A 9,477-nucleotide genomic window follows, 5' to 3' on the forward strand; every position below is an offset into this window, starting at 1 on the left:
AAAAATAAATTACTCAAACACTGCCTTATCTCCTCCTTTGTAACTTTAAATTTTATTTTTATTTATCAATTTATTTTATCAGACAAATTCATGTTCACAGTTTAAACATTCAAATACTACTCCAGGCTAAGAATGACCAACAGTAGTGGGAACGTTCTTTTTTCCAGCTCTGGACTCCAATTCTTTCAGGTGGTGTTTCGGATCTTTATCTCTATATTTCTCAAAAGCATGCTTAAATAGCTTTTCTTATTGATTGATTGATTGATTGATTGAGTTTATAGAGTTTTGCCATTAAAAATGAAGACTTAGATCACTTAAAGTGCTCTCTTCCCACTATGCCCAACCTCCCCACCTAGAAACATCATCCCCATTCCCCATCCTCCAGGTAGTAGTATCATCCTTTTAGGGTGAGTCAGAAATCAGTACTTATATACTAACTATACAAATAGTGTTTACAGCTGAGCCACATCATGTGTTAGGAGTATTGATTATTTCCTTTACTACTCCTCATCCTCCGCTCTCATCCCCCACCTCACGCCAGCATTCACAATTACCTCATTATCCCTTTGCTTCGTTTTCTAAACACCTAGCCCCAGTTTTCCGCCAAGTCTCCTCTCAATATGATCCTCCCATCAAATAGTATATCCGCTCTAACTTTTGCCCTGTTGACAGCTGTCCCTGAGCCCTCGACCTTGACTGGTTGGCCATTCCTACTGGCCTCTCCACCGTCCTCCTCGGTTTTTCAATTCTCCTCCAGCTTCCCAGGAAATCCAGTCTCTTATTTTCGGCACTGAATCAACTGTGTCTTGGATTCCATGCCTTTCTGCTTTTTGGGCTTATTCCCTTGCTTTGATTGAGCTCACTATCTATGAACTTCCTAAGAAAAAACAAGCAATGAATTGTTTGAGTTCTGGCCTGAATTTTGAACTCACCAGCCTGGAAGCATCATGGTGCCTTAATTTGTACAACAGAATTCCCCCTTGCACCTACCAACCATAGATAACACTCCTCTGTCTGTTTCCCCAGCTTTTGGTGAACCCATTCCCCAGGACAACATACTGAGTGTCCTTGTCTGGCACAAGGCCACTGCCCATGCGTGACAAATGCCAATCAATAGCACTGTCTTAATAATACCTTAGCCTCAACACCCAAGGTTTACATTGCATTAATCACCTAATAAAGAAACCTTCACAAGTGCTAATTACTAGCCTAGTCTTTATACTAGATCCATTTAAAGAGGTGCCATTTTAGAAGCTGCAGTGCTTATAGTCACTCAACAAACATTTATTAAGTGTCTACCATATACAAGACACCATGCTAGAGCTTTGACATAGGTTATCTGATTTAATCCTCATGGCAATCTTGTGAAGTGGGCATTATTGCCATTTGTAAATGAGGAAACAGTTTCAGAGAATAAAGCTTCTACAGCTATTCATTTAACACATTTACCGGGCACCTATTGTGTGCTAGGTGACAAAGATTCTGCAGGGGGCAGATATATATACACGTCCTTGGCCTCTTGAAGCATCTAGTCTAGCTAAGGGTGACAGACATTAAACCCATAATTTTGCAGTTTATTAAATACGTTTGAGACAAGTGCCACAAAAAAAAGTATGAGATGCTATATCCCAGTCTGGGGAGAATCAGAGATAGTTTTCCTGAGACACTGCTTTAGATTGTAAGATTAATAAGAGTTACTCAGAGGAAATGAGATGTAGGGAAGGGAGAGAGGGAAGAAGAGCCCAAGAGAAGGCTCAGAGGCAGGAAAGCGCTTTGTGTAAGTGAGAAACTGAACAGCAAATGTAACCAGAGCAGAGTGTGTGGCATAAGCTCAACCGGGACTAGGTCAGGGAACATTTCATGAAGGGTTTATGTGCTCTGTTAAGGAACTAGCACATTATCTTTGAGGACACGAGGAGGCAGTAAAATGCAATGATGAGATTTATTTTGTAAAAAGTGCTTCTGATTGTTGTGGAGACACTATGCTGAAGAAGATAAGAGTTGGAAGACAGAGAAGGCGGCTCTAGATGTCATGTTGGAGGTGATGGTGCTTGGTGGGGATGAAGAGAAGTGCAGGGATCCAGGAGGTATTTGACAAGAGGGCTCGCTCAAGGTCACATGAAACTGAGCTGCTATCTAAAGCCAGCTCCTGTGGTGACAAGGCCAGTGCTCTTTACGATACATGAAAGCTGCATCTTTCTCTGTGCAAGGGTGATCAGGGTGCCTGCAAAGTTACCGCCCAGGAATTATGAAGAAGTTCTTTCTTCTCTGTGCCATGATAAAATGTCCCTGCATTAGGCCGTACTATATGCCAGTCACTTGGGATAAAAGCGGAAAACATAGCCATTGCCTCTAAGAGCACACAGCTGAATCAATAGGAATGTAAACAAGGTCCCAAGCCAAAATTAAACATGAGGAACTGATAGAAGCTCTAGAATCTTATATATTTCTTAGGGCCCTAATTTCAGGGCTACAGTTCTTGACCTATACCCTATCCCTAGCAATATCTTTAATGGTTCTGGAATTAGTGTCCATTTTCCCAAACAGACTTAAAATAACACTACCCTCAGACTGGCCTGATTCTCTGCCCTGGCCAGACGTTCTATTCCTTCTATTGGGAACAATAGTACGCATTTGAAATTCTTTTATTGTTTTTCCATCCAAATATTCTCTCAAATAATTTATCTTTTTGAATTTATTGGTCAGTGTTTTAAAACTTTCTCATTGATGAACTTCTTGGTCATGGGGGCAGAAACTATGTGTTCAAGTCAGACAGAGAAAGATAAATACCATATGATTTCACTTATATGCGGAATCTAAGGAACAAAAAGAACAAACAAATCAAAAACAGACTCACAAATATAGTGAACAATTTGGTAATGAACAGAGGGGAGAGAGGTTGGGGGGCTGGAAGAATGGGGTGAAAGATTAAAGTACAGATCAGTAGTTGATAGATGGTCATGGGGATGGGGAGCATGGCCTAGGGAATACAGTTAGCATTAATGTATTGGTTAAGTGGAGGGCCAGGGGACAGAAGGAGCAATTAGGGGGATCGTTTTATAAACTATATAAATGTCTAACCAATGTACTGTATACTTGAAACTAATTAAGATAAATAAATAAACTTATTTAAAAAAAAGAATATGACCACATGACCTAAATTTCCTGCAATATTCTTAGTTTCCATGTGTAACAATCATTGTTAGAACATGTATCCAAGTTTGGTTTAAAAATAGGATTTATCTCTCAGGAAGGTAGGTAGGGACTTGAAGGTGTGTGACTCTAACGGAAACTTTGGGGTGCAATTTGAAAAAGGAATACAGAACTCTGCAGTTCTCATGGTTTTTAGACTAGGGAGTCTCTCGTGGATACCTTGAGAACTTGGGTTGTGTTCCTTGGGGACCTTTCCTGAGCCACCATATGCAGAGGGCTGCGGTGAGTGGGGGGCCAAGAACAATTGTTGCTTATGGCACATGATTTGTTCTCGAAGGTTGTAAAACCCTGTGTTCCCTGGTCCAGGCCTTAAAAAAATAGTCAGAACTACAAAAAGAAAGTGTTGTTCAGAGGTGTACTGGTAAACATTTATTTCACATAAACAATGTGTAAACACAATTTCCAAATGACACCAAATAATATAGTAATTTTTATTGTAAATTCCTCATAGTAATGGATTCCCACAGAACGCTTTTGTTGATTTTTGTTCCTGTTCTTGTATCCGGAGTGTAGCTAATCCATTATTTCAATCCACGAACAAGTGTTGTTCTCACATGAATGTAGGTTGATATTTTCCTTTCCGTTAATCAGTAAGGAGAACGTGAAACAACAAAGTTGTATGTTGAACCTTTAATCATTTGTCAATGACACAAGCAACTTTGCTGTGCTCAATTGTTTGTACTATTCACAATGAATTGGTCATAGACACATTTTAAAATTTACTCTGCATTATTAACTTTTATCCATCACTGTGTTAAAAGCCTTGACCAGGGATCAGTAAACGATAGTCTGTGGGCCAAATCTGATCTCCCCACCTGATTTTGTAACTAAAGCTTATTGGAACACAGTCTGTCCATTGGTTTTGCCTATGGCTACTTTTGTACAACCGCAGAGGTGTGTAGGTTAGACAGAGACCGTGTGGACGCAAAGCTGAAAATACTTACTTATCTGACCCTTTACAGAATAAAGTTTGCCAACCCCAGGTCAACAAAACAATAAATCAAGCCTCGATCTGTAGTGCTTGATGTGTAATGTTTGCTGACTTGTAGTGTTTGGGGAAAACCAAGAGTTTGAACGTGGATATACCTTAGGTGTTGATTGAAGTGCTGAGTAGACCGCCTCACATGAGTCTGGAATGCAGACAGAGAGGCTGGGCTGTGAGTATAAATTTAGGAAATCATCAATAGGTGAATGGCATTTAAAGGCATGACTAGATTATGCCACTTAGAAAGGAAGATGATATACAGAAGAGGAGTGTCTCAGGACTGGGTTTTGGGCCCCGATGTTCAGCGGTGAGTACCCAGCAAAGGAGTTCCTATATATCTAAAATGAGAAGGCACAAAGAATCCTCTTTGACAGGGCATTTACAAAAGGGTTGGTTGAAATGCTTTAGGTAGTAGATGAACGAAAAGCCCTCTTAATAGTCCTCTGAACAGGCTGGCAGTCTTCACTGTAGTGAAGACTTTTGCTCTGTCACTTTTTCTCAGATGAGAAATTTCGATATTTAGCAACATTTCTCCTCAGCGATTTTAAATTAAAACATATGTCATATGAATTTCCGGTGTGTTCTATAGTCAAGCAAATAACAATAGGATGTGGTAGCCATAAAAACACGGGGCGCCACTGTAGCTGTCAAGGAAAAAGAATGAGAAGTGAGCGAATGCTGTCTTGCCACTCCCCAGTGGAGAAGCTGTGTCATAAGCCTTTTGCACTTCACCTGGCCCACAGCAGACTCAATATTTAGTTTCTTCCTTCCCTTCAAGTCTCAGTGATGTCACTGGCAGTTGTGTGACCTCAGGAAAATTACTTAACTTCTCTGAGCCACTATTTCCTTATTGTAATGACTAATTATTCCCACCATACGGTGTTTGTAAAGATTAAATAATGTGAAATAGATTATAGCATGTAGTGAACTGCAAAGTGATATGCAAATATGAGAGGTGGAAATGACTGTGCCTATAATAAGATGGCTCGATTTAAACAATAATGGATTTTCACACTTTGCATAAACAATTAGAATTTCTATATGTAACTCAATGCACTTATTCTCTTCAGGACCCAAATATTTCAAACAGATATGAAAACATCCCCCATTATTAGGTCATATATTCCTTGCTGGCCCAGAGAATTAGGAGGATGAGCTAACTAAACAGACCCCATCACAATCATTGGCTCCTGAGTTGGAAATATAAAACATAACACCGAATTCTCAGTTCCCAGATCCATTCATGCTCTTTCCTTCTAGTGTCTGATCTGCCTTCTTTCTATGTCAGTTGCCAGGAAATTCCTCTTGTCTTCCTCCTTTGCCTCCCAAGAAATTGATAAAAAGCAAGAGAGAAATTACAGGCTGAAAACAACCCTGACTGTGTTAGCAAGCATCTATTATTGTCATTTTGGGCTAATGTAGGGAGCGAATAGACCTGGGTTCTAGCCTTGACATTCACAAACCATTGCTGTAAAGCATTTCCATTCGTCAGTGAAGAAATTGGATCAAGCTCTAAGGATCTTTCTAACTCTTTATGTGATTCTGTGACAACCTTTTTGGAGACTAGAAGCCCATCACTCTCAGTCTAGTTATTTCAATATCATTCCACCAGGTGGCGATGTTTATTTCCTTAAACCCAAAGCGAGTTTTCACTGAGGAGGAAGGGGGAGTGCCCGGAGCCAAGTTTCATTGCGGGCTTTTTCTCTTCCGAACTAGGAAAAGAATGATTCCTTGTTGTGGAGGAGAAAAGGAAATTTCCTTCTGAACACCTTAGGCAGTTTATGCTGGAAACCGACAGGGCCATTGTTTAGTGATTTATCCTCTGTGCACGGACTGGAATCCCCAGTTGGAATTTTGTCTTCTGTGATTACATACAGTGGGAACTAGGAGACATGGGAATTGGTGGGTCCTGGGAAAGCATAGGGGGCAGTGGAGATAGATATAGGTTGGCCGGCTGGTGGGCTTGCATGAGCCCTGCAAAACTCACCCAGAAAGGGGCATCGGATGCTAAGGTTTTCCAGGCCACTCAGGACTAGGAGTTGCTGGATGCACACATGCGTAAAGATTGTCCTTGGAGAATCAGACTGCTTTATTTGTGAAGAGATGCAAGAGCACATCATGCAGTCCTGTGCTTTTCTCATACAGATGGGGAAACTGAGGCCCAGAGCCAGCCAGTTCTCCAAATTGCGCCTCCTTGCCAAATTACGTTCTACTTAAGCATTTCGAATAGACTTTTCCAGTGTCTGGTGTGGTGTGCTCAGCTAGCACAGCTTGTTTGGCTCGCTGGCCTCTGGGCCTGCCAAGCCCCTGCACACATGCACACCAGGGCATGCTGCACTGAACTGGACTCCAATAGCTGGCTGATGTGTTCAAAGACATCAAACACCAGAATGACCCAGTAGGGGAAAAGAGTCGTTTAAGGTAATTGTTTATTAATCTGTAAAACAAATATCATAGTAGAGTTTGTTGGTTTGTTTTTATGCATTTAATAATAATAATAACAAGCTTTTATTTAGTGTTTCCTATGGACCAGGCTCTGTGTTAAGCACTTGACATCATTATATCACATAGTAATCCTCCTAACAAAGCTGTGAAGTAGCTATTACTATCCAGTTACTTAACCTCAGAGAAGTTAACTCACTCAAGGTCACACAGCAGGAAGGAGCAGAGCCAACATTCACACCCTGATTTGCCTAACTCTAGATCTGATCTTTTAGCCTCCACATTATATTTCATGACACTGTCTCATTTATAGGATCTGGTATAGAAACTTACTGGAGATTCTTCACAGAGCACCAGTCACTATCTCATCATTTTCCTATTGTGACTTGAAGGCTCAGTGACAGTGAGCCAGTTAAGAGCCTAGAGATTTCATGACATCGGTGTCACACCTGCAGGACACTCAGAACATGAACACATGGAATGATGAGAGATGCTCCTGAGAGCTGTCAGCACCAGAATCCAAGAAACAATTAGAATCTCTATTTGTTTGGAAGTTTTTCCCGCTACCTGTGCAGGTGAGGATAACTGGCAGTCCTGGGCCTGCGGGAATGACGGCGTAGTAATGGAAGCTAGAATAACAATAGTCTCTTCTATGCCTTGGTCTGAGCCAAGCGTTTCATATGCAGGATCTCATTTGGACCTCATGACAGTGTCATTGCAGGGACTACTCTGTCCCCATCTCACAGGGAACAATGTCTTAAATACAGGAAGTCGTTCTAAAGAAACTTGATAACAGATACAAAAGGTCTTCAGAAATCAAGGTTCCTGATTTCCCCCCAAAGGATGTGAAATTGAAATAGCTTATTAAGGTGTAGATGCATAATAAATAGTGCCCAGAGCAGTAGTTACTGTCACAGAAGAATTTGCAAGGATTTCCAGTTTGACAGATTTGGATTCCCGGCTCAACACCACCCCCTTCTAACCATGGGACCTCGGGCTAATTACCTAACTTCTTCTGAGTCTCAATTTCCTCATCTTCCAAAAGGGGATAATATTATATACATCCCAGGGTTGCTGTGCGTATTAAATGAGATCACGTAGATAAAGTGCCTGGCATAGTTTCTGCAATGTACTCAGTGTTCAGTAAATACTAATGATGATGATGAAGATGGTTGCTCTTAATGCCCTTCCAGCCAGCTGCCCACCCTTAACCCAAATCTTTCTTCATGACCGTCATGAGACACTTTGGAATCTCTGAACCCATTTAAAGCTCAGTTATCTAGAAGGCCCTGCCGTGTCTGCGTGTTTGGAGGCTCATTTATTTCTGGGATGACCCTCATTCTCCATGTCCCTGTTCAATTTTTTTTTTAAAAAAATCTATCTATCTATCTATCTATCTATCTATCTATCTATCTATCTATCTATCTATCATCTATCTATCTATCTATCTATCTATCTATCTATCTATCTATTTAATTTTTAGTAAATGTATTGGGGTAACAATGGCTAATAACATTATATACATTTCAAGTACACAACTTTATAGTACATCCGTATATTTTTGCCGGGCTCCAGAATTTAGGTAGTGAATTCTTAGGGCTTCAGGAGCCGTGGTCTATGATGAGTTTACTATCTGAGCCCAATAAATGTTCAATGAATAAATAAGGGCCAATAAAACTATGAAAACCAAGAGTAAAAATAAGTATCCTTATATGCGCTTTAGATCTTAAATTTATATTCAAGCTGCTAAGAGTCAAGCGTGTGTCTAATAAAGATTCTACAGAGGACCTGGAGTGGTGTGATCAAAGGAAGAGGGAGGCTCTAGTGTCCGTCACTGGGAGGCCAGATGGATGGCCACCTGGGGCAGGCCAGTGGCCTCGCATCTCCTGATCTGTTAAATATCATGGAAAACACTCAAGTCAAAAGATATTTCCTGTCTACGGCCATGCTACGCTGAACGTACCTGATCTCATCTGATCTCGGAAGCTAAGCAGGGTTGGGCCTGGTTAGTACTTGGATGGGAGATCACCTTGGAATACCAGGTGCTGTAGGCGTTAAAAAAAAAAAAAAAAAAAAAGATATTTCCTGTCAGGAAAAGGAGACCAGAGACGGAAGAGGGAAAAAGGAGGAGGCCTCTCAAGGGCACCTCCCTCCTGGAATGGGGACTGTGAATGTATAACAGAAAGGCTTTTAAAAAGTGGTGATGTTCTCGTAGTTAAATGGAAAAGAGCCACTTTTTAGGAAAGGCCGCAGTGACCATCAAATCCTACCTCTGTCCACCTGCCATGTTGCCTAAATTCCACCATTAGTATTTCTTTCCTTTAGGTTAACAAACAAGTAAGAGTAAGGTCTGAAAAATTCTTATTCTATATTCTTAACTTTTGAACACAGACAAAACTAAAATCTCTGTATTGTTTTTTTTCCCTAGTCATCATAGAATATTTGGGAAAAAAAAGAGATAAGCGAAATTAAAAAAAATAAATTCAGCCCATAATGAAATCACCCAGAGATAGCTATTATTAAAATTTAAGTATTCCTTTCTGCTCTTATCTTTTATCACAAAACTTTTTTTTCTGTGAAATTTAACACAACACAATTTAACTATCTTTTTCTTTAGAGTTAACAAGTTTTGTTTCTTATTGAGAAAATCTCTTTCTGAGTTATGAAGAATTCTCCCACCATATAAAGCTTTTTTCTTAAAAAAGCTTTCAAATAAGGTTAAGAATCCCTAGAATTGATTTCTGTTTATGGCATGAGGTAGGGACATGTTTTATTTTTTCCCCCCAAATAGATATCCAGTTATACCAAGATCATTTTTTCCCCACTACTCTGAAATT

General features: G+C 40.3%; 1 non-coding gene across 1 annotated transcript; it reads left to right on the top strand.

The window, feature by feature from the left end:
- The first annotated feature begins 8,575 nt into the window (after positions 1 to 8,575).
- Positions 8,576 to 8,694, top strand: LOC111737813. Its single transcript, XR_002779584.1, has one exon. It is a non-coding gene; the product is annotated as a 5S ribosomal RNA (ribosomal RNA).
- The last annotated feature ends 783 nt before the right edge of the window (positions 8,695 to 9,477 follow it).

The sequence above is a fragment of the Pteropus vampyrus genome, unplaced genomic scaffold (assembly GCF_000151845.1).
Source record: "Pteropus vampyrus isolate Shadow unplaced genomic scaffold, Pvam_2.0 Scaffold31, whole genome shotgun sequence".
Taxonomy (NCBI): domain Eukaryota; kingdom Metazoa; phylum Chordata; class Mammalia; order Chiroptera; family Pteropodidae; genus Pteropus; species Pteropus vampyrus.